Raw genomic sequence first — 24,483 nt, 5'->3', positions numbered from 1 at the left:
TTCAAAAACAGAAAGTTAAGCAGATTTTCTAAATCAGCCTCTTTGGTTGGTTTACACACATAGAAATATTTAAATTTGAAAGCACAACATAAAAAAAAGTAAAATGAAAAACCACAGTATATTCTACATTTCCTTTTTTTTCCTGTCCTTGTTTAATTTAATTTTTTAAGTCATACAATTTCATCAATGCATTTCACCTGAAATGACATTTTTTGAGGCGCTTGGTCATCATACGATTGACTCATGGGGGCCAGTGAAGACATGGAATAGAAGGAAAAACTGTAAAAACATACAATTAAATATCTCAGCCTGCAGGGGAAAAAAAAAAAGAGGAGTCGCACCAAACAAACAGACATGTTGCCTTGGTAATGGACAGGGTCCCTGCGGAGGGGGCCATCAGACTGATCTATATTTAAAAACAAGAATCCCATAGGAGGAATAAGCTGGAATGCTCAACAGATGTGAAAGGAGGAAGAGAAACTTTTTTTTTCTGTTGTTATGGTTTTGTCTTTCTCCAAAAGTCTGACGAAAGGTAGAGAAGAATACGACAGTAATTAAGTCTAGGCGATCTCAGGGCAGTGAATGCAGCACAGGGGTTTCCAAAACATCCACACACACACTTCTCCTTTGCATTTGTTAGAGTGCAGCGTGTCGTCCCTGTTCACACAAACGTCTGCCAAGTTCATCCCTTAACCCTGTCCACCACCCAAGATTATTTTCATGTCACACAAAACACTAAAACCATTTTTTTCTTAAGGAGTTGGGTTGATTTTCTTCTAAATGAGTGAACACCATGGTTTCGCAGTAGTTTAAAAAGAACAAATCCACACACTTTGGCTGTTCACCATGTGTTGTGCGTGTGTGTGATTGTGTGTGTTATCGTGAAAGACTTGCGGTCACAATCGTGCCCGGAAAAGCTTGGAGTACAACCACTCATTAGGAAGCCAGGCCCGTCTGGAGTACATTTTGGGCCGCGTACGGCAACTCTTACATGAAGAAGTCAGTGTCAGTGATGAGAGTAAAAGGAAGGAATTAAACACACAAAGGGAAAAGAAAAACATATATAAGAACATGTATTGGAAGATGAAGATGACAGATGTGGTTACAGACGATCCCTGGAAAGACCTCAGGCATCTCAGTCCTGTGTAGTGCAGCACTTAGAAGAGCAAAAGATACTGTGCAGGACCTTCCAGATCCCAGGTCTCTGGATGAGGACCTGAGCTTAGGCAAGAAAAGAGAGAGAAGAGAATATATCTATACGCCTTCATTTCTGTAGAATGATTTAAAAAAGTAAACTTTTAACTTCCAAAAACACAAAAACATTTATTTAATTTTATTTACCGCTGGAAAAAGAGGAAGAACAACACATTCAATGGGGCTTAAAAGCAGAATTCATTTTTATAAAAGGAAAATATGAAACTTCTCTTGTGTTTAGCCTGATAGAAAGCAGATAAACAAAAGATATAGTCAAGTGTCATGGGTTGAGTTATAGATCAGATTCTGGCTCTGTGCTCATCACCATGTTGACCTGTGGTCAACAAACTCTGATATTTTTAAAAATACAGTCAGACGTGGGCACCTATAACCCACGAGTTTGCTTTTGTCAGTTACAAAGGTAAATTGTAAAATTAAAAAACAAAACAACACATGGATATTTAAAATGAGCACAGAGGATAAATAGATTTTCTAAATGAGGCTGTAAGTACGCGTGTTCGGTCACTTTTTCTTAATAACATGCTTCAGGCTAGTTGGATGGATAGACAGACAGAGACAGATGGGTGCAAGGATGCTCTCATTAATAGAAATAAGTGAAAAACTAGTTTGATCTAACTATATATTTTTTTTTTACTATTGTAAAGACTCCTTTTCTTTTTTTATCTGAGACCTTTAAAGAGTTAGCCTCCAAGTTTTTAAGGTTAAAAGTAATTTAAAAAATTGACAGATTTTAACGCAAGTGTGGGGTGTCGGGGGTTTCTAGGTACGGTGGCCGAGACGTGCAAGACACATTACATTTAAGATACAACAACAACAAATCCAAATACAAACTAACAAATCCTGAAGCACCAAAAACAATCTTGTTACAAATGAACAAATACTGAAACACAACAATGAAAGCGGAGACACAGCTTCTTACAGAAAGCTACGTGTTATAAAACCAATCGTGCATGATTTTTTAAGTTATTTATTACTGTTTTATTTATCTGGACATTATAAATACGTGAAACGGTCCAAAAGCATTTTTTTCGTTATATTAAAATAATAAAGGTTACAACAATGTTTAGAAAGGTAAAGTTTTTCGGTCACTTCCGGTATTAAGGGTATTCCCTTTCCGCTGAGCAGCCAGCCGGCAAGTGCAAAACACAACAGCAGAAGATGGAGAAAAAATTAACAAAAGCGAGCAGCTTCTGTATTTGGTCATTTGAATGAGTATGATTGATTCCAGACCATACACCAACATTTTAAATGAAGAAAAAAGTGTGGGAAAAACTTTTGCCTTGAAGGGGAGCAGAGAAATGAAAGCCAGTTTGATTGAAATAAACACCTTTTTTAAATGGTGCTTGTGAGTTCCACTAAAACAAAGGGGGAACATGTTGGCATTTTGAGGGGATTTTTCTTCTGTTTCCGCAACAATACAAGCACTGTGGAGTAGATTTTCAACTTATTGAAAATCTTTAGTAACTAAATGTGTTCACAATAAATGCACTAACATATAGATGGAAATATTATTTAACCTCAAAACTGGGAGTTTCAGAAACGTATCAAAAACTATTTTTTCTGTATGTATTTTGTCCAGTTTTCTACAGTAAAAGCCACGTTGTTGACTGTAAATATTTTTGAAGGGTTTTAATGTAAAGAACCCATTTGTAGACATGTTTCTTTTAAAGTCTGAAAGTTAATCTATTTTAAATGTGTTCCATTTTAGCCAAAATTAACAAATCTGTGTTGTTTTCTAGGACATACATTCTGCAGAGTGGCAGTGGAACCAAGGTAGCAGTAGTAAAAATTTACCTCTGAATTGTGGGTGGGACCGCTGGAGTGGAGTAAGCCCACCCCCACATCCCGTCATCCGTCTGTTAACCCTCGCTCCCCCTAGCTTACAGCCCTCCTAACCTACCATTACTAGTGCAACAAAAATGGTTAACAATCCTGTGATATTTGTCTGCTCCTGATTTATGGTTTGAACAACAAAAACAAAGAAGCATTTTTAAGCTTTATTTTCTTATATGCCCTCCAACATGAGAAAAATGCCAGAGGAACATGTTTAAAATGTCACAAATACAGCTTTCTTTAACTTCTATAAATTTTCATTGCTTCATGCCAAAAACACTAAACCTAACCTTTGTAACCACCAGTTGGTCCACCACTAGTTAATCCTAAATTTAACCTACACAAAAACAACAAATATGGGTGCACACAAATACGGGGTTGCAGATAGGGTCTAAAAAAACACACAACTGACATTGATTGTGATGATGTGAGTAGATCTACTAAAAAAAAGTTTTAACATCTTGACTTTGTCCAGATCTTTGTTTGATTTAGCTGCAGGGTACAGGACTTGCCTGGTAAGCATCTGGGCCTCGTGTAACAGCAGTCGACGTATTGAAACACCTGTTATGATTTACGCTTTTTGGACAGTTGGCAGTGGATAAATTCCAGCTCTGAGCCTCTTTGCACATACTGCACCCAGAAAACACAACAGCTCTCTGTCCTGGCAAACTCGCATTCAAACTGCAGAACTATGAGCGCACACACACACACACACACACACACACACACACACACACACACACAAACTCCTTACAAGTTTTACATATGACTTGGATCAGAGATGAATCATGAGTAGACTTTCTGGAGGTCTGCGTTAATGCTTTTCATTTCTTAGCCTCCCCCTGCTGCGCACAGGTGCACTGGCACAGAAAGGAAGAAAGCAAAAACAGAAAAACAGGTTGGGAGAGCACTGTGGGTTTAAAGAGAAAAGAATAGTTAAAAACAGAGGAGCAAACCTCCCTGATAATGCTTTTGATAATGCACCACCTGTTTGCATGGACCTGAATCAAGTCCTCCTCTTAACTCCAGTACATGAAACCCATAGAGCAATTTAACTGCAGAGGCTTTTTGGTGTCATGCCAAATTTCCTGTTTCTGCTGGCCTTATCTGGTGTACAGGGTAAAATTAAAGGGAAGCAAATAGATACACCATCTGGCGGTTGTCTGGCCTCAACCGTCTGTGTGACATATGATGGATTCTACATGGAAAAGACACTATATTACAAAATAATTGAGGTCAGTAAGTTTAGGTTATTCCAAAAAAGATCTTAAGATTTTTGCTGTGTTTCTAGAGGCATTTCAGTATTTTTTTGTACTTTCATCTGTTTGTATCAGGTTGCCATTTCTGGTGGCTCAGCGTTGTCGTCACACTGACGCACATGCACACCTAATTAGACGTTCAGGGGACCCAGAAGACTGCCTTCCAAGGCTGAACGAGGCTCTTCCCTTTCCTGTGTGCAGCGCTGTGACATCATAGTCTGGTACAGGAAACTCAATCTCTGGTGTGATCGGGCAGGACACAATTCATCCAAGGAAGAGGAAACCTCAGACTCCTGTCACTGTCCTCCCTTACGATGGAGAGGAAGTCGCTCATGTGCAAAGGAAGTGTGGGCTTTGCCACTTCAATCCAAGAATTCTTATCATGTTGACTTTTCAAAAGAGATTCACCGCAGCGTGGTTTCGTCTGCAGCTGGGACAACAAAGTCTAATGAATGGAGCAGCTAGTGAGGAAGAGGTATGCCCACACAACCTCCTCTCTTTTTCTATTTCCCTTTCCACCTTCAATGAACGCACGTGTACATAAGCACAGGTCTTACATCCTGGGCCGGCTGGAGACTTTTGCATGCCGGGGAGCTCCTGGGAGCTAATCTCCCATGCCATCGCCATAAAACAAAAGTACTTGCAACATGAAAGAATTCCTGCAATTTACAAGAGGAAGTGGAACATCTAAAGGGATGATGTTTGAATTCTCAGCATGTTCTCCCGGGCAAAGTTTCAGCCAAAGGGTTTGCTTCTGTCATGGCTGCCACTTAATGTTCCCCTGTTTGCAATAGCAACAAGTCACCCTCCACGCAAATGCACTTGTGCATTACTTTCATTGCCAAACTTCATTCCTGTTCCCCATTACGCTGCCATTGCTCATGGGTCGACGAGACCTCAGTAAAACGTGTCCACCCTGGGTGCAGGGCCCCGACTGTGAGCTGCTCAGGGTCTGTGATGGGCTTCACTTTGAACCTGTCAGCTCCAGGGAACATTCCAGCCTTGAAAGGTTTATTTGGTTATCTCTCCAAATGTCCCAAGGTAAAATATACTGTTAAGTAAACTTAGTTGATGCAAACCATTTGCAGGCAGGGAATAGTTAACAGATTGTAACCGCTTATAAAATGGCTGCTGCTTGCATTGGAGCAGTGCGCTGCACATTGTCTGCCTCCACCCTCCAACATCAGAAATAACAGGCTTTTCTCGTAATGCTCAGACTTTTGCCTAAAAGCCACCTGGGATCTAAACTTTCATGGGGTCTTTGGGGTTTTTGTTTCATTGTTGTGTCAGCCTCGTTGTGGTTAACCCAGAAAATGCTATACATTTTATTATGCAGATCCTATGTTTTATAGTAATGAGAAAAGCCGGTTGCATGTAAGTGCAGAAAGCTGCAACCTTGTGGGGATATTTTTGTGTCGCATGTGTTTGTTTGCTGTTTTACCAAATTTGGTCTGGGTTCATGTGGATAAACATGTCTTTTTTTCTACCCACATGTACAGAGGAAGCAAATGGTATAAAAGGTAAAGGAGGTCAGATGTCACAGTTCTCTCTGTCTTCCCCTTGTTTTCCCATTTCTCATCTTCTTCACAGACCACCTACATCTGAAGTCTTGGGTGGACCCAGAATTGTTCCTATCGACGCAAGTGTACTCAAAACATCTCATAATGACTTCCACTTAGAGTGAGTCCATAAACACTCTCAGATGCACAGAGACACTCTTATGGCTTAGGTGGGCCAGCTGCAGAAAGCTTTCCGGCGCACAGGCTGCAGTCACTTAGTTTCCTAAATTCCTTCCTTAATAGGATTCTGCTTGTTTGTTTATTTGTGCATTGGTTTAATGCTATTTATTGGCTGCTTGATTTATAAGATTTGGGAAAGTCTTTCTGTGCCATCCTCTGAGAAACCTCATATTTGTGGACAGCCACATTTCCTTCTTAAAATCAAAGCATTGTACCCAACTTCTGGGTTGCAGAATGCTATACCTTTGAAGAGATTTAAACCGCTGCTTGACTTTATAAAAATCCCCAAAGTGCAAGTCCACGCCCTTAAACTATGAGGTCACGCACTGTTGTGTAATTAGGTTTTGTATTATGTTTAAAGACTCTGCATGGGTAGAGCTGCCTTATTCTCTATAACTCTCTGAATGACCTCAGCCTAAGTGCACTGCTGTTCAGAACAGTTTAGAACAGATTTGATGTAGATGCTGTTCGATAAAGTAAATCATGTTCTCATTTCCCATTTGTTTCTCGTCAGAGGAAACTATTTCAAACATTGATTGACTTAAGGCAAAGTAAAACATTAAAGTCCCACTTTGATCATCTTTTGATCTATTGTAAAAGTGTTCCCAATGGTCTTTTAATTAAAATTATGGCATTTTTATCTGAAATCAAAAATCTGTGTGATTTTAGGACATAGTTTCTGCAGCGCGCCAGTAGTTCATCAGAAAATTCGCCAGGACTGCTGTTGTGGAGCAACCCTGCCCCTTCTTCCCATCACCCTTAACTGAGAGCTCCCTGTTTACTCTCTCTCCCAGTAACGTACAGCCCCAACCTAACTTTACAGGTACAACTAAAATGGTAAGCAGTATTGGAGCTATCCAGCTATACAGTTTTCAGCCAGATGCCAGGACGAGGAAGACGCACTTGGATCTATTTGTCTGCAAGTGGATGCATCAGAATGACATGAAGCAGGGAGCTTGTGGCCCACCCAGCATATATCCTACATCACAAATACACACTTTTCAAACGGCATTTTCTTTAGCTGCTCCTAATTCACAACTAACTAAGAAATATTCACAAATGCAACTTTAAACGTGGTTTTTTTTTGTCGTCCATCATCAGAAAAATGCCACAAGAAGATGTTAAAACACCAAAAACACTCATTTCTTTTGTCTTTTGGTTTTTACGTAGGACTTATTTTCTCTAAAGTGAATCCAAAAAATCCTCTCCAGAACATAGCTTACTAGTGACAAATTGAATCCAAAACTCTTTGTAAAGTGACACAAACACATTGTTGTGATGTCATTAAAACTGTGCTGACACAAAGAAAAAGAAGTAGTTCTTCAGGAAATGAGTGAAGCCTTAACTGTACTTCTGCAACAAATGTTTTATTTCACCTGTTTTCTTGCTTAAGTTTAGTCAAACCTGACATTTCTTTTAACTAATTAACTCAATAAGTAGAAGAACAAATACAGATCAATCATGGAAGTTATGGTCTACATTTTCATTGGTCTGACACTTCTCAATTGGTGTGGGTAAGTGTGCAACTTAAGCAACTTTCAAATTGAACATTTGTTGTCATGGTAACAAGTACTAGTCGCCTCGACATAATTGCTACGGCAATACATATACATGCTGCTGATGAAAGTAGAAATCAAGGCTCAGTTTTGAAACGTTGGGGGTTGTGCTCTAAAAATGTGCATTCATTCACATTGGAATGTTTGATCTGAATTGGATTTCATATACATTCAGATTTTCCGTGAAAACGTACCTGAACTGTGGTGCAGATCAAACAAGCAAGCCTTTGGTCCGCTGCCGAAGATGGTGTCAGTTCATTGAAAACATCCTCCAGTACAGTTCACATCCCTGTCAATCAAATAGAGGAAGAAACAAACCAAAGGTAAGAAATGAAATGAGTGCCAATTCTGCGCCACTCACTCCTCACGTTTTCTTTTTTTTTTTAACCTCTGTTTCATTTTAGTTGGGAGAGACAATGTCGCGCCTACCAAACCTTGGTAACGAGGGTTTCTATAGTTCAGTAATTGTAATTAATTACCAAAATTTGAACTGTAATTTGTTACATTGCTCAGTTACTGACAAAAATAATGAAATCACAGTAATTTGTTATTTTGTTATCCGTTACTCCTAACACTGTCTGTATCAACCTCAGGCTCAACACTTTTCACTGGCTTTTTTGGTCTGGCGGGGGAAAGCTGCAGGGCGGTTACCGACAAGAAGACAGCTAAGCAGATTCGCTGATCAGTGTTTATGACGTGTGTCAATTCGTATCACGTTAAACATTGTCTTAATGGACCTGCATTCATCAAACCAAATTTCAATGATTTGCTGTTTCTTATCGTTGTGATGTTATGGCATTGTTTTTAAGAGAAATCTGTTAAGGAACTACAAGGCAGTTTTTATGACATCACAGCCATATAAGACATAGAAAAGTGTGTTAGAAGGATTTTCAGCAGTGTTGAAATAAACGTTCTAACAAGTAAGGAGTTGGACCCTTTTTTCCTCTTTGATAACGCGACAATCGCTGGTTTGTATTTGTTTGCGGCTCATCAGTTACAACATCTGTACTGTTTACGTGAGCTACAGTGGCCGTTTGGCTCAGTTGTTCCGCTCTGGTAACGGATTACATTCAGACTAAGAAATCAGGAATAAGTCCGATTGGAAATAAACCAAGACCACCTCCAAAGATGGGTCTGAGAGCGGTTCCTGGTCCCAGACCAGGGTCCGCTTAGGTGTATTCAGATTAATAATTTGTTCCGGATTATTGGGGTAAATAAACTCTGGTTAGTTACTAATCTGATTATGAAATGGTGTAATAAAAAAATAAAGTATATCTATAACAGTTAGTTACTTCATCTGCTCATTCCTTTATGAGATGGACAGACTCAGCTTTGACAAGGAAACATCAGGGCAGAGCAGGTTTTTTCCTGCTTCAGACAGAACTTTTAAATCAGCATTTTTTTAGCCAAATGCTTTACTGTATCCTGGACAAAGGCATGACTTTTTTCTGCTTTCTGTTCGGATCTGACACGGGGATCAAAGCACATAGGTTCCAAACTTGGTTCAAAGACAGTGTTAGACTAAAAAAAAAAAAAAAAAAGTACCACCTCGTCTTCCATCTTCCATACAAGCAGGTGGGTGTACTCTAATAAACATTGACTTTGTAAGCCTTAAAGATAATCCAACCAAATTTATTCACAGCTAACATTTTTTTGTCCTAAATGACCCTTTGATTCTATTAAAATTTTTGCATTCTGTTTTTGTTTATGACTCATTCCAACTTTTCCCGTTTTTCAGCTCATGACTAACTGCTAACTGGCAGCTTTAACAGTCACTGACATGTGAACAACATGCTTTCCCTCCTAACTCTTGGCACAGAGAATCCAAAAAATTATTCACTTCATCTCACACTGTTTCCCATAAAAATCACACATCTTTGTAACATCAGCTAACATCATCTGAAGACTTTGAGTTGGCATTGTTTGTGACATAAGAATGTTAGTCCAATCCCACCACTACAACACCTGCAGTTTATCTACCACTGAGATAATCACAAATATTCACACATCATTCCTCACGGACCCTCTAAACACATCACACGTTCCCCGTTGACAAAGATTAGATTGATCTCTAACCTGCTCTGACAGGATACACGAGATAGGCCTTTGGAAATTACATTTTTACCAGTAGACTGTAAAGACTGTTCGTGACTATATGCAACGATAGAAAGAGAAGTGAGGACAGAAGGGAGAAGATTAACATCAGATTCTGAACTGATCTTCTTCCATCTTCTGTCAATGTTGACATTTCTGAGGGTTTTGTATCAGCTCCAAATGTAGTTTTGAAAATATGTCACTGACACTGTGGATCTGAAGGTGGGATGTGAAAAACAGACTGTTTTTTCCCCTGCTTGTTTAGGATTTCCAAACCCAACATGAATACACCCTGATATTCTATATAAATGACTGCATGTGCTCACGTTGTGGCACCAATGCAGAGAAGTCAAAGCCCCCCAAGATAAAAAAAAAAAAAAACCTTCAATTCTCCTTCATCTGGTTTGTTTTACAAAAAATGTTCCATCTCGTGTTGATGCCCTGGAGGAACCATGTTTTGAAATCATCCCGATTTAATCTGCTTAGGACATTGTCTGTCTTTGCATCATACAGGTGAGTTATCGCAGCCGTTTCACAGCTCAGGAGCCACTATCTGGATTTGCACTGAACAACTGTTCTCATATGAGGGCGAGAGGGTGGGCATACGCACAGCGGACAGGATCAGACGTAAAACCACGCTCTGATGTGATATGCATACTTCAAGGTAATGTTCCAAACCACAACAGACTGTAGATAAACAGATATAGGATATCACAGAAAAATGTCTTCCTGAGACAGAAGTCATTTTGGGTCGTGAGGTGAGAAAAACGTTAAAATTTTTTTCACAACATTAATATTTAGACTAAAATTACCGACTGAGTCAAAAATTCCCTTTCCCATTAAAAAAACGCCCACTCTTGCTGTTATATCATAATGAAATATACTTACTTTAAATCAGTGCTTCTCAAATAGTGAGGGCGCCCCACAGGGGGGGCAGGACGCGAGGCCAGGGGGAGCGCGCGGTTTTAGGCACAGGTCATACAGGTAATACGGGCAATTGCTGGGGCACAAATTTAACGGGGTGCTGTGGTGACAGCGGCTCAGTACTTGGAAAAAAATCTGCGCCACTGTTGGTTTCCAATTATCTGTCATATGACAGTGTTTGTAACAGCCTGAAACCTGTGAATTACCGTCCCTGCAGCTGCTCCTGTCTCCTATCACACGCGCCTGTGTGTGTGAGAAAGAGAGGGGAGGGGTAGTGGGCTCAGGCTGCGAGGTGAACGGCGCACACGGAGCGCTAGATTGCGCAACACCAGGATCATTACGTGCCTTCAGATGACTCAATTCACGCTAATGTCAGTCTTTATGAACTATTTTAGAGAATTTCATGACATATCTTTATTTTCCATCAATGTATTCTTTGTCTGCCTTTTCTTTAGTTCGTGTCAGTATTTGACATAAAGACAGCAGTAAATGCAGTAAAACAGCTGCACTTTATGAGATCATAAATAAACAATCATCATTTAGAAAAAAAAAATCAGCACAAATTTTTTTACCTATTTCTTCAGACTAAAAACATTAAATATATTGTTGCTGCTGTGTTAATGTTTCAGATCAATTTAGATTTAATATTAGTCATTGATTGAATTATTTTTCTTCAGCATCAAATGGTTCAGTTTGTCAAAAATGTTTCTAGTTTAAATAATAACTGACAGATTTTTTTTTATTTCAGGCACTTTAAGCTTCTTTTCTGTTTTAGACTATAACAGGGTTTCTGTGTGGCAAAATAAAGTTAATATTTGTTGAAAGTGGATTCATATTGCTTTTTTGTTTTGCTAATGTTAAAAGATACAATCTTAGGTATAGTTACACAAATTTTATTTTTATAGATACTAACCTATATATTGTCACCGCACGGGTGTGTGGGGGGACATTTTCTTTTTCCTAGGGGGGGCCTTGCAAAAAAGAATTGAGAAGCACCGCTTTAAATGAAGCAGATTTTTTTTTTAAAAGGTCAAAAGTGCAAAGAATTTTTGAATGCTTTGTGGTTCTATATTAGATTTTAAGACTTGAATATTTTAAGGTTTAAAGTATTTTTTTATTTGTGTATTTTTTGGGATGTGCAAGTGTTGTTATGAATGCAAGCAGCCGGCCATTTTTGAATTTCCTTCAGGATTATTAAAGATTCTATACTATTCTATTGGCTAACTATTCCGATTAAAAAAACGTCATGTTCATACTTGTTCCTGTTAGGGATTTCAGCCAAACATTTCTGTTTAACAGTTACACCTACTTAATCATTAGTCATTATGAAGCTAATTAAATGATCCACATATTTAAGAACACTTCAGAACTTTTCTGAAAACAAAAGTAATTTCCACAAATCTAAATAAATGGTTAAAAAAGGAAACAAAATAAGAAACTATGGGACAACACTGGCTGGATGATAAAGTTTGAGTTTTGAAAAAGGGGAAAAGCAGATGGATGTTTAGCCCAGTTTTTTCCAGGGGCTGGTGGCAGAAGCTTAAATATACATTTTCTGTCTGAAGATTTTGCCCTGCACGTCAGGTTGAAACAGTGAACATAGTGTCATCATCCTATCAGTGATGTCCCATAATACCTACCTTTTTTGGTTTCCTGTTTTGTTTTTAAAGGTTTTCCCGAATTGCTTCATTTTTATTTATTAATCTATTTTGAAAATTGTGTTTGTTTTTTTATTTTGTATTTGGTTCTGAAACGTAATTTTGATTTCTAAAATGTGATGTTTTTTTTATCATTAGTTTTGCTTTATCCTTGTGATCTTTAATATGTTTTTGCCTTGATTGGTTTGTTGATTTGCATTTCAGGACCACCGAAGGACTTGCTCCTTGCTGTGCATATTCTCCTCGTGCATGCGTGGGTATTCTCCGGACACCCCAGCCTTCTCCCACACTCCCAAACCATCAGTCATAGATTAATTGCTGATTCTGTCCAGGTGTGTGGTTGTGTGGCCTTGCAACAGGCTGGTGACCCAATAGTAGCTGAGACAAGCGCCAGCAGCCTGTGACCCCGATGGGTCAAAAAATGGATGGATTCAATTCAATTCAATTTTATTTGTATAGCCCAAAATCACAACAACAGTCGTCTCGATGGGCTTCGAAGTAAAACATGAAATCAAAAGGATCACGAATACAAAGAGTTCAATAGAAAAATACTAAAATGAACTAACAAACTGACTAAGCTATACTGGCATCCCTGCCCTTAGACCCCCCTTCGCGGTAAGGAAAAACTCCCAAAAAAACCGGATTCCGGAAAAAACGAAGAAACCTCAGGGGTGCCCACATGAAGGAGGGATCCTCCCCCAGGACGGACAGGCGATTTACCAGAAATCTTAGAGAAGAATTAACTTATCTAAATCTACAACTACATATATAAAAGTCCAGCAGACGAGCTTCATCCAGCCGTGGTTGTGGGGACAGTCAAAGGCGCGAGTCGAGCCGGAGACAGGAACCACAGCCAGGTGTAGGAGCAGGAGCAGAGACGAGGTACTCGGTCAGGTACAGAGCAGAGACGAGCCAGAGATGAGCCAGAGGCAGGATCCACAGCCAGGTGTAGGAGCAGGAGCAAAGGCGAGGTAAACGGTCAGGAACTGGAGCACGGATGAGCCAACTGGAGTCTGGAAGCACTCCCACTCCCCAGGAGGGGAGAGGGAAAGAGGGACAATACATGAATCGCACTGTACCAAACAGAGGCATGGAGAACTAAATGATAAATTATGATCAAGAATAGAGGAGAGGAAGGGTAGAAGTAAAAAAGGAAAGAGGACAGAACCCCAGTGCACCATAGTTACCCCAGCTTCAACTTCTAGCAGCCTTTTAAAAGAAATAGTTATTATTAAGTTTAATTTAAACAAACTAACATTAAGTTAAATAATCTCTGAATACTAGCTAGTCTGACAATAAGCCTGTCCAAAGAGGAATGTTTTCAGTCTAGCTTTGAATGTAGAAACTGAGTCGGCCTCTCTTACATGAGCTGGGAGTTTATTCCATAAGACAGGGGCTTGGTGGCTAAACGCTCTACCTCCAACCGTACTTTTACTAATTCTAGGAACCACAAGCATTTTGCGAGCGAAGTGTTCTGATTGGTTGGTAAGGGACTATGAGGTCCTTAATATAGGACGGGGCCATTCCATGTAAGGCCTTATAGGTTAACAGGAGGATCTTGAACTTAATTCTAGAATCAACTGGGAGCCAATGGAGCGAAACTAACACAGGAGTGATGTGATCTCTTCTGCTGGTTCCAGCTAACAATCTAGCTGCTGCGTTCTGAACAAGCTGGAGACTTCTTAAGGAACTCTTAGGACACGCTGCTAACAAGGAGTTACAGTAATCCAGCCTCGACGTAACAAATGCATGGATGAGTTTTTCAGCATCACTCTTAGAAAGTATATTTCTGATCTTAGCAATATTTCGCAGGTGAAAAAAGGCAGTTCTACATGCCTGAGATATGTGAGCCTTAAATGATAAATCCTGGTCAAGTAAAACCCCAAGGTTTCTAACTGTGGAATTAGGGGCTATACTTATACCATCCAGGGAGACTATCTGAGCAGACAGAGCATCTCTGAGGTTTTTAGGACCAAGTATAATGACCTCAGTTTTTTCTGGGTTCAAGAGGAGGTAATTAATTGTCATCCAGGTCTTGATGTCACTGATGCAGGCGTTCAGTTTCTCTATCTGGTCATTCTGGTCAGGCTTCATGGATAAATACAACTGCGTATCGTCGGCATAACAATGAAAATTAATGCTGTGTTTCCTGATTATGTTTCCTAGGGGTAACATATAAAGCGTAAACAGGATCGGTCCCAAGACTGAGCCCTGTGGGACTCCATAGTTGACTCGAGTGCACTGAGAGGAATGGCCATTTACATTAACGAACTGATACCTATCAGACAGATAGGATTTAAACCACTGGAGAGCAGATCCTCTGATCCCTATGTCCTGCTCTAATCTATGGAGTAAAATACCGTGGTCGATAGTGTCAAAGGCAGCACTGAGGTCCAACAGGACCAGAATAGAAAGTAGTCCCTTTTCTGAGGCCAATAACAAGTCATTAGAGACTCTAACTAGTGCAGTTTCCGTACTGTGGTGAGGTCTAAACCCCGACTGAAAGTCTTCAAAGTGGCTGTTGTCCTGTAGGTGGCAGTAAAGCTGCTTAACTACAACTCTTTCTAGGATTTTAGAAATAAAGGGCAGGTTTGATATCGGTCTATAGTTGGCCAAGATGCTAGGATCCAAACTGGGCTTTTTCAGAAGAGGTTTAACAACTGCATATTTAAAAGACTGTGGCACGTAACCCGTTTCCAGAGAGGTATTTATCATTGTTAATATGGGATCATTAATTAGGGGAAAAGTTTCTTTAAAAAGTCTAGTGGGAATTGGGTCTAACAGACACGTTGAGGATTTGGAGGACGTAATAATTGATGTTATTTCCGCTTGATCCACAGCAGTGAAGCAGTCTAATGTTACAGAGGTTTCTATGGATGCCTCCATTTCTACCGCTTCAGCCTGTTCTGGGCTGATAATAGGAATAACTTGATTTAACTTATGTCTAATATTTGAGATTTTACTATCGAAAAATGTAAGAAAATCATCAGAGCTGAGAGAAACAGGAACATGTGGTTCTACTGAGCTCTGACTGCGAGTTAATTTAGCTATAGTGCTAAAAAGAAATCTTGGATTGTTTCCATTCTCTGATATTAAGGTTGAATAGTACTGGTTTCTAGCTCTACGCAGAGCTTTTTTATAATTTAATAGGCTATGTTTCCAGATATCCAGAGACTGCTCTGAACCGGAGCGGCGCCATTCTCTTTCCAACTTACGGGTTTCTCGTTTAAGAGAACGAGTTTCAGCGTTAAACCACGGTGCTACTCGGTTTTGTCTGACGAACTTAGGTTTCAAGGGGGCAACAACATCGAGTGTACTCCTGAGGGCTTGTAAGGCATCATTAACAAAGTGGTCATTTATACTAGGACTGATACTATGGGAGCTGGTCTCAGAGTATTTTCTCAGAATATCACTAAGTACTGGCTGAACTGTGTGTTTAAACTCAGACACAGAACGGTCAGTTAAGGTTCTTCTAAGTTGTTTCTTATTCACTGGGGCAGAAGGATGTTCCAGTGTAAACTGGAAGGTAATCAGAAAGTGATCAGAAATGATGGGGTTAAGAGGAAGGACACTCAGCTGGCTGATCTCTATCCCATGGGTTAGAACAAGGTCCAGGGTGTGCTTATGACAGTGAGTGGGTTCATTCACACTTTGGGTGAAACCAACATCATCTAATAAAGCTGCAAAAGCCTTTCCTAGGCAGTCACTGGGGTCATCAACATGAATATTAAAATCCCCTAATATTATAATTTGATCAGAATCTAAGACAATAGTCGATAGGAAGTCGGAAAACTCAGTTAAAAATTCTGAATATGGGCCGGGGGGGCGATAAATAATTATGAGTAAAACAGGTTTTCGAGTTTTCCTGTTTGGGTGACTTAAAGACAATATGATGCTTTCAAATGAATTATAAGCATTTTTAACTTTAGGGCTGAGAAGTAAGCTAGACTGTGATATTACTGCCAAACCACCTCCTTTCCCTGAAATCCTGGATTTCTGATAGTTAGCATAAGTGGGGGGGGTTGCTTCATTCAATCTAACATAGTCATCCTGATGGAGCCAAGTTTCTGTTAAGGCTAAAAGACTAAGATTGTTATCAGTAATTAACTCGTTGACTAAGAGGGACTTGGAGGAAATGGATCGAATGTTTAATAAACCGCATTTAATGACATAATTCTGCTTGTGAGAACTGCTGTCTGTCACTTTTAAGTTTCTATGACGCGCTCCTTTCATTTGTCTTTCAGCACATAAGCTAAAGCTCGGACCTGCTTGACTTTCCCTGCATGGGTTTTGCACCAGCACTAACCCTAAGGGAGGCTCAGAGGAGCGTTTTACACTGCTGCTCTGCGCCCGGGTCTCGTCTCTGGATTGTCAGGTTAACAGACTAAGGCTAGCAGAAATGTTTCTAGAAAGAAGAGCGGCACCGTCCCGGGTGGGATGGACGCCGTCTCTCCGCATGAGACCGGGCTTCCCCCAAAACGCGCTCCAGTTATCCACAAAACCAACGCCGTTTTCTGGGCACCATCTAGAAAGCCAGCGGTTAAATGATGAAAAGCGGCTGTACATTTCATCACTGACTAAGTTCGGCAGGGGACCAGAGAAAATTACAGTGTCGGACATCGTCTTAGCCAGTTTACACACCGAAGTTACGTTTAACTTAACCACCTCTGACTGTCTCCGTCGGGCATCATTACCGCCTGCGTGAATCACGACTCGACGGAACCTGGACTTACTCTGAGCTAACATCCTAAGGTTCCCCTCGATGTCACCAACTCTGGCCCCCGGATAACACCTGACTGTAGCCGCTGGGAGCTCCACGTTTCTAACTTCAGAAGAGCCTATAACCAGAGTTGAGTGTTCAGCGGGTGTGTCGCTGAGGGGGGAGAACCTATTACTAACGTGGAGTCTCGGGTGCTCTAAGTTTTTGCGTTTAGCACTATGTTTCCTCCCAACCGGTACAAACCCCTGACTGTCTCCCGGCTGTTGGGAGGGCGCTGGGGTGCTAGCTAAGTTAGCCCTGGCAGCCCTGGATGGATGGAACATATTTAAGACGAGGGGATATAATTGGTGTGTCCAAATTTGAGGGCTGCGTTCCTCCTGGCCTGTATTTGTAGGCGCCTTACGCCACTCTTTCTGACAACAATGTGAAGCGGGACCCAGAGCTGGAGATAATTAATCTTTTTTTTAATTACAACTTCAAGATAAAAAGTTGAATCAAATAAAATTTTGAGCTCCATGCCTGGTTCACTACTCCTCTCTGTTCGGGACTCACTGTTGCTAGGCAATAGGACATTCGCCGATGTAACAGCTGGAATTATCGAAAGGCCGGACTCGTCCAAATTCACAGCCGTTAACTTTCGGCTTACCTGCTCGAAAAAGGACCCGGCCAACGTCAATCGTGAAGGCCATGGCCATTGAAGGAGGCAGCCCTCGAATTTAGACACACTCACTGCCATTTTCTCTTGCCCTTACTCCTATATTCTCTCATGTTTAAGACATTTGTGGTGTTGTGTTCTCAAGCACCTCTGCATTACAAACCAGTTTTACCGCGCAACAACATAAAAATGTATATATTAGTTACCCGGTACTTCAAATCGGAACATAATAGCTCCCTTAAATGGGTTCCTTTGATGTACACAGTTAAAGCTCTTAAGTGTCCAGTGTCACTCAGCAGGGACCGCTCACTAATGAAGATCTCTCCTCTTTATTTCCCTGCACTCAAACAATAAGGTGGGTGGGTGAAGGGTGATGATGGGTTTCCTCAAAACAAGGACCGGACTCCTTAAGAAACAGCCACAAAAGCAAAACAGTGGTTGAATGAGTACAACATGGGTCGTAAAGTCGTAAGCCAAGTGAGAGAGTAAACAGTCAGTGAGACCACATCCACACCAACCAACAAACATCTGGGAACCTCATTTAAAGGAGAAAATTACCTTTAAAATAGCAGAACTTGAAGTTGTTTTGAAAGGTTCTTCGCTTAAACCCCTAGACAAAAGCCAAATAGCTAAACCATATATGAGATGCAGATTTATACAACAAAATTCAATTTGTATCCTTTAGATTCAACATGGATAAAAACTGTATCCTAAATCTCTTTCTTTTCCTTTATCAACGCAGACTTATTATTTCTGTAACCTTAGGTTTAAAGTTTAACAGTCAGCTAAGAATCAAAATTTTGAATGTATGCCACACAGACATGTCAAAAACACAAACATGATTTTCATTGGAGGGGGTCTTTAATTTTATTTCTTTCTATACTTTGTTTAAACATTTTACACTTTTTTTAATGCTTGAAAGTTTGAGTAGCAAAGGTTCTTTTCTGTGGTGATAATGTTCATTTGGGCTCAAAAACCTCTGATTAAAAATGTTTCAAAAGTAAACAATTTATGTTCATATACCTGTATGTTTGTGCCCACCTGGTGTGTGAGAGAGCCATCAATAAAACCAACGTCAACAAATAGAAGTTCACAGACAGTGCCGCACCCATAAACTAAGCCAGACTGTGGCTGCCACAGGTACAATCAGGGACTCAGATTTGCTAGTTACAAATGTGTCAGGCGTCGGGGTCGCCCCCGCACACCTGCTGGAGGATCCGGTCTCACACACCTGTTCAGCATCCAATCAGTGAACCTATTTTAGTCCATCTCGCCTTCCAGCCTTTGTCGGTTCGTCTGCTCTAATGAAGGACTCACCGATCCAAGCCTACGCCAAAGCCTACGCCAAAGCCTACACCAAAGCCTACGCCAAGCCAAAGCCGACGCCCAAAGCCCACCCCAAAGCCAAAGCCAAAGCCAACGTCCACACCCAAGCCACCAGAACCAAAGCCACCAGAACCAAAGCCACCAGAACCCAAGCCTCCAGAACCCAAGCCTCCTGAACAAAAGCCACAAGAAACTCTCAATCCACCCCCAAAGAACAAAACCCCAAAGAACCAAGACCAACGCCAAAGATCCAACGCCCAACCCCTTTTTCATCCTACAATAAAACTCACTAATTCAAACTAAGTCCCTGTCTGCCTTTTTGGGTCCAGCAACTCCAAACCTAACAAAAATGGATGATGTTTCCTCTAATTCTCTGAAGTACCAACATTTTGAAAATTGATCATGGAAAAATGATTTGTACCCGGCTAGAGTTATATGACACCAAGTCTTTCATATATGAAAGAAAAAACTTGGAGCGAGATTTGCAAGATTTTTGCCATTTTAGCATTTCGCACCATGTCTCTTCCAACTGTAGGTGGCGGACGTACGCTAGTAAACAATAGAAGAAGAAGAAGCAGCCGCTCCTTACTTGTCCAGTGTGAACAACATGGGCTAAAAACGCATTCATTAGCGAGTTCTTAAACGCCCGTCACATGCCCAGTGTGTCGTAGCTACAAAGGCTCATGTGACCGAGGGAGACACCAGTCAGAGTTCTTTAGTTTTAGCTGTAGATGAATGAAAGTGAACATGGTAACCAGGAAGGGAGAAGTCTATTGCGCAGGCTGTGAAAATTGACAGTAGACAAAGTGAAACAAGATGTTTTTTTATTCTATGTTGGTTGCATCTTTTTTGTTCCATCTATCTATCTATCTATCTATCCATATATAGCCTACTTCTTATAGCAGTTGAGTTCTCGCAGTAAGGAGGAATACGGCCGATGTGAGTCACGACAGGACATGCTTTTTTGAACCTTACAATGTTGAAGGAGGGATTCCATGGAAACCATAACACTGAAAGAAGAAAAGTATAGTTTCTAGCAGACATGCTACAATAGACTCAAACACGCACACACACACGCTTAACACGCACATGCACAAACTTCAAAGGAAGCAAAAATTATAGCCTGCATGCTAACTGGGGCCTGGCATACTCTATTTGGCTTTCTTCTTGGCTTTCCTGCATCTGTAATAAATATTCACAAATACAAAACAGGCAAATTCAAACCCAGTGAAACACATGTTTTCTTTCAGTCCAAGTGCTTTTTTTTTGTCTTTTAATTTCAAAAACAGGGGGGCTGCTATTGGTTAAAAACATTAAAATGACAGGTGAATGTCTGTAAAGACCATTTATGTGTTTGTTTTTTTTACATTCAGATAAATCAGTTTTCAAAAGTAGAACTTTGTAAATACATTATGTCATCCACTCGTGTAATCTTGGAAGTAGCACCAATACCCATATGTGTCATGACATTTGTCACTGTGTTTTTATCTTCTCTTTGCTGTCTGATCAGTGACACGCATGGTGCCAAACCCACATGCAGCTGAAGAGATAAACACTCAGCTGAAGGTTTGAAAGCGCGTCTTTTAATGTCTCAGTCCTTATCACACCGCTGGATCTGCCACTATCTTGTTTTGGCTCTTCTAATTTGATAGAGTGATCGGTTCGTTATGGATTTCACATAGCAGGCAAATATGGGCATCATATTTCCAAGGATTTTCATCATACATCCCATTCACCCTAAAGGCGCAGTTTAACAAAATCATTCCAAGCATTCCTAGGCTGTGAGTATTATCTGTTGAGACCACCATCCATGAAAGTGACCAAACCTACAGCCCTTTCAGAGGTGAACTTCTACGCCTTTGAAGTCCCAAGAATTGAGATCTTTGAAGTTCCAATTCTTGGGACTTGATATGTAAAGCAAAAAAATTAAAAGATTTTCAGACAGTGGATTTTTTAGGGCTGCGAGTTTATAAAGTACATCTGCTTTCATTGTTTATACAAAAATGTTCACTCCGATCTTTTTCTTCCGCTATAAATCTGAAACCACAATGACACAGGGAATAAAAATCAGGGACAGCTCAGCTCTGTTGTATGTCTTATGTGAATAAGACAAGTCTCTGTTTATGCTTTTATACACGTGTTTGTACTGTTTCCTTGTCTGTCTGTCAGTAACATGCATCCATCATTTAAAACCTCTTTATTTTTAAAACACTTCGTTTCAGGAAGCTCACAGTGGAACTTGGCAAAGGGAAAAAGCTCATTTATTCCATGTTTACACTGTGTTTATTATTTCTTGGCAATATTTTGTCTCTCTGTCAAGACAAGCCTTTAGATAAATTGTAGAGATTTTTTTAAATATAGTTTGAGTGAACAGAAAACTTCAGCTGTTATTGTCATGATATTTCATCTTGTTTTCTAACAAACTCGCTGATTGCCTTCATTATAAACTCCCCAATTTTCTTACCATCTATTTCTCAAAGACACACACACTTGAACAAGCATATTGGCAAAACATAAAGAGTTATGATCGTTAAAATACCTTCCCTGACTTTAATTTGACAAATTTAATTATACAACCCTAACCCTTTAACACTTTAGCAATCAACGTATTTCCAGCTGACTCTTAAGCGGAGAAAGGCAGCCTGGCACTGATATTCAACACTGTACAGTAACGGAATGGTTATACAATCAACATGAATCAGCTAATTCTGTTGCAGAGAAAAACGGTTTTGCAAAACCAATATACAGCTGTATGTACTGTATGTTTGCATATTGGTGCAAAGTAGATTAACAAAAATATGTACTAAATATAAGGCAAAAATTATGAGGAAAAAAACAATTTAGCTAGTACCTCATACTTTCACCCAGTCATTTAATTTAAATACATAGTATCTAAATTTTGCTTATCAGTTAACTTGACATTTTTCAACTTCTGCTTTTTTACATAACAAATTGCACATCATCTACGTAACATATGTTAAATCCTCTTCTCCCATCTTTGCCATCAGCCTTTCTTCTCTTTTTTGGTTCACTGAACAGTTATCTGCATTCACACTGTTAATAACCATTCGAAGTTTCACTACCAGGTGAACTGAGACCACAGGAATGCAATCGTTTGTTTGGTTCACACTGGAGTTACGAGTTGACCTGTCTAATGAAACTATCTGAGAAAGCTAAATCTGGTACGGACCATCTGAGGCGTGAATACACTCAAGGTTTATGTCAGAAACACACATACTCCCACAAGGAATCATCTGTGTGAGGCCCACCCCACAGCCTGATCTTGTTAACAGGGTGGTGGAGCCACACCTCTGAAAAAAAATAAGAGGAATGGGCTGTAATGATTGTAACCATCCAGGAACTTGTTGCTTCATGCTGCTTCATGATTCCCCCCCCCCCCCCCCCCCTTCTATAATCACCCTCCATCCCCCCGCTCTAACATCCCTCTCTCTTTTTCCCTTCCTTTTCCATCCGGTCCAACACAAAAGATTTTCAAATATGATTGAAATGAATAAAGTTTGGCCTCGATTATAAAAGGGGTTTATACAGACATACCTCTGGTTTGTCAGAAGATTCATAACCCCTGTTGTTAAAGAAAAACATGTCCAACACAAGAGGCCTTCAGCTCTCATCTGTTTGCCCAGCTATTGGACAGGACAAGTTTAAAAAAGAAAAAAAAAAGGCAGTTCAACAGCTTTTATCTCACAAAACCTTGTCAACTTGTCACAAATTTGTCAATGTACGTACATCTTCCCTTTATCTGTGTCCCAATTCCATTGATTGTTATCACAACAAATTATGTTTTGAACCATATTTTGGACCACATTTTTTGGGTATTTGAATCTTTTTATCTTGACCATCGGCTATTTTTAAAATAAACGTTTTAACCAAACGATGGAGTGAACTGCTAAAATCAAATTAAAATAAGAAACTCTTGAGGGACTTAATTCACAATGTGATAAAACAGAAATATATTTCAACACAGAAAAGTTCCGTTTCATTTATTATCAGTTTGACTATAGCTCATTTTTCTTTTCCTTGGATCAATTTTTATTCTTCTTAGCGAAATCTCCATTACACTCCAGAGTGTAATCATGGTCATAGACCCAACGGTCCTGTATAGAAAAAAAATAAGAACTATTGTAATAAATGTAGGATTTTCTCCAAAAGATCATGTTCAACATTGGTGTCCTGCATGCACTGCTTTTCCTGTGGGTTGGGGAAAAAAAAAAGATAATCAGGATCTTAGTTGTAGTGGTTGAACGCAACAGCAACAGCTTTTGTTCCTCCGGAGAAGGTGGTTTGCAGGGACATGTAAAAGTGCAATTTACAGAAATCTGATTTAGATTAAGCAGCAATAATGTATGCAAGTTACAGTGAAACGGCAGAGAGAAATGCTGAATGAGTGTGTGTGTGTGTGGGGGGGGGGGTAGAGTGTGCTGGAGGTGGTTTGGAGAGTGTGCGTTGGGGGGGGGGGCTCACAGCTGGGAGAATGGTGTGCAAACACTGCCAAAGCCTCAGCACATGACTCCCACCACTTGTCAAAATCACCATGGGTGCAATACTGTGATTACAGTCTGGTTACTATTATGATTTAAAACAACAGCTTGGTATAGAAGAAAGAGTGTGTGAGAGGGTAAGGAAGGGTCTGGAAAGAGGAGGGAATGCACTCAATCGGTGACCTTTCTCCCTTTCTGCCAACCATGTCTTCTTACAGGGGGACACTGGGTGGGGGTTCCCGGGGTAAATGTCTGGCTCTTGTCATAATTTTACAAGTGGAGGCAACAATTTCTGTCATTTTTCACCCCCTCTGTAGCCCCATCTACAGTCCTTTCATTTCAGCTTGCACAATCGCTGCACACAAGGGGTTGTCATCACAGGTGCAGGGGGAGATTGGCTGGAATAAAGAAACCCTTCCAGCTCAAAATGTTTTCACTTCTTTGTCTCTGCCTTTCCTTTTTTTCCCCTCCTCTTCCATTTTTTGTTGAAAAACTCTTAAATGTCAATAGATTTAATTTTCATTCAAAATTGATGGTGTTTTTATCTGGTGTTTGTAACATGTTCTTGTGGCATTTTTCCCACAATGTAGAACATTTGAATCGGTTAGTTGAAAAGGGGCCCAAGTCCAAGAGGTTTGTTCTTCCAGGAAAGGATTTTAATTGCATAGCTTAAAGTGAGGCTAAACCAAATGATAAATACTTTACCCTGATTTAGCACCAGTTCATAACTTACAAATGCTATAATATGAAGCACCTCACTTTTATAATTTCAGAGGACTAGCAAACTAAAGTCTCTGGACTTGGGCCCTTCTTGAATTAAACAGGGGCGCTGCCATATTGGATAACTAGTGCTGCCATCTATGGGATAAAGCTAAACCCATGCAAGAGAGTGCACTTAATGCATTTTAAATGTCAAGCATACTCAATACATTACGACGGACTTGGGACTTTTTTGCACCTAATCAGATAGCTTTTCCCTTGAAGACTATAGAACATATGATATCT

The 24,483-nt window shown here is 40.1% G+C and overlaps 2 long non-coding RNA genes across 3 annotated transcripts in view; one reads left to right on the top strand and one right to left on the bottom strand.

The window, feature by feature from the left end:
- Positions 1 to 1,864: 1,864 nt before the first annotated feature.
- LOC144989007 (uncharacterized) overlaps positions 1,865 to 24,483 on the bottom strand; it is a 40,221-nt gene continuing 17,602 nt past the window's right edge. Inside the window, exon 2 of the long non-coding RNA XR_013653135.1 lies at positions 1,865 to 7,891. This is a non-coding gene — a long non-coding RNA (uncharacterized LOC144989007). The remainder of the gene's footprint in view (positions 7,892 to 24,483) is intronic.
- On the top strand, positions 4,643 to 8,526 carry LOC144989006 (uncharacterized). 2 transcript variants are annotated; one of them, XR_013653133.1, is made up of 5 exons: positions 4,643 to 4,782; positions 5,898 to 5,987; positions 7,778 to 7,925; positions 8,007 to 8,040; positions 8,196 to 8,526. It is a non-coding gene; the product is annotated as an uncharacterized LOC144989006 (long non-coding RNA). The 2 variants fall into 2 exon arrangements; XR_013653134.1 differs by having other exon boundaries at positions 6,716 to 7,925.

Source organism: Oryzias latipes, chromosome 22 (genome assembly GCF_053564925.1).
Source record: "Oryzias latipes strain Hd-rR chromosome 22, Olatipes_Hd-rR_3.1".
Classification (NCBI taxonomy): Eukaryota; Metazoa; Chordata; class Actinopteri; order Beloniformes; family Adrianichthyidae; genus Oryzias; species Oryzias latipes.
The sequence above is the reverse complement of the archived record's forward strand: the minus strand, read 5'-3'. Positions and strand labels throughout refer to the sequence as shown.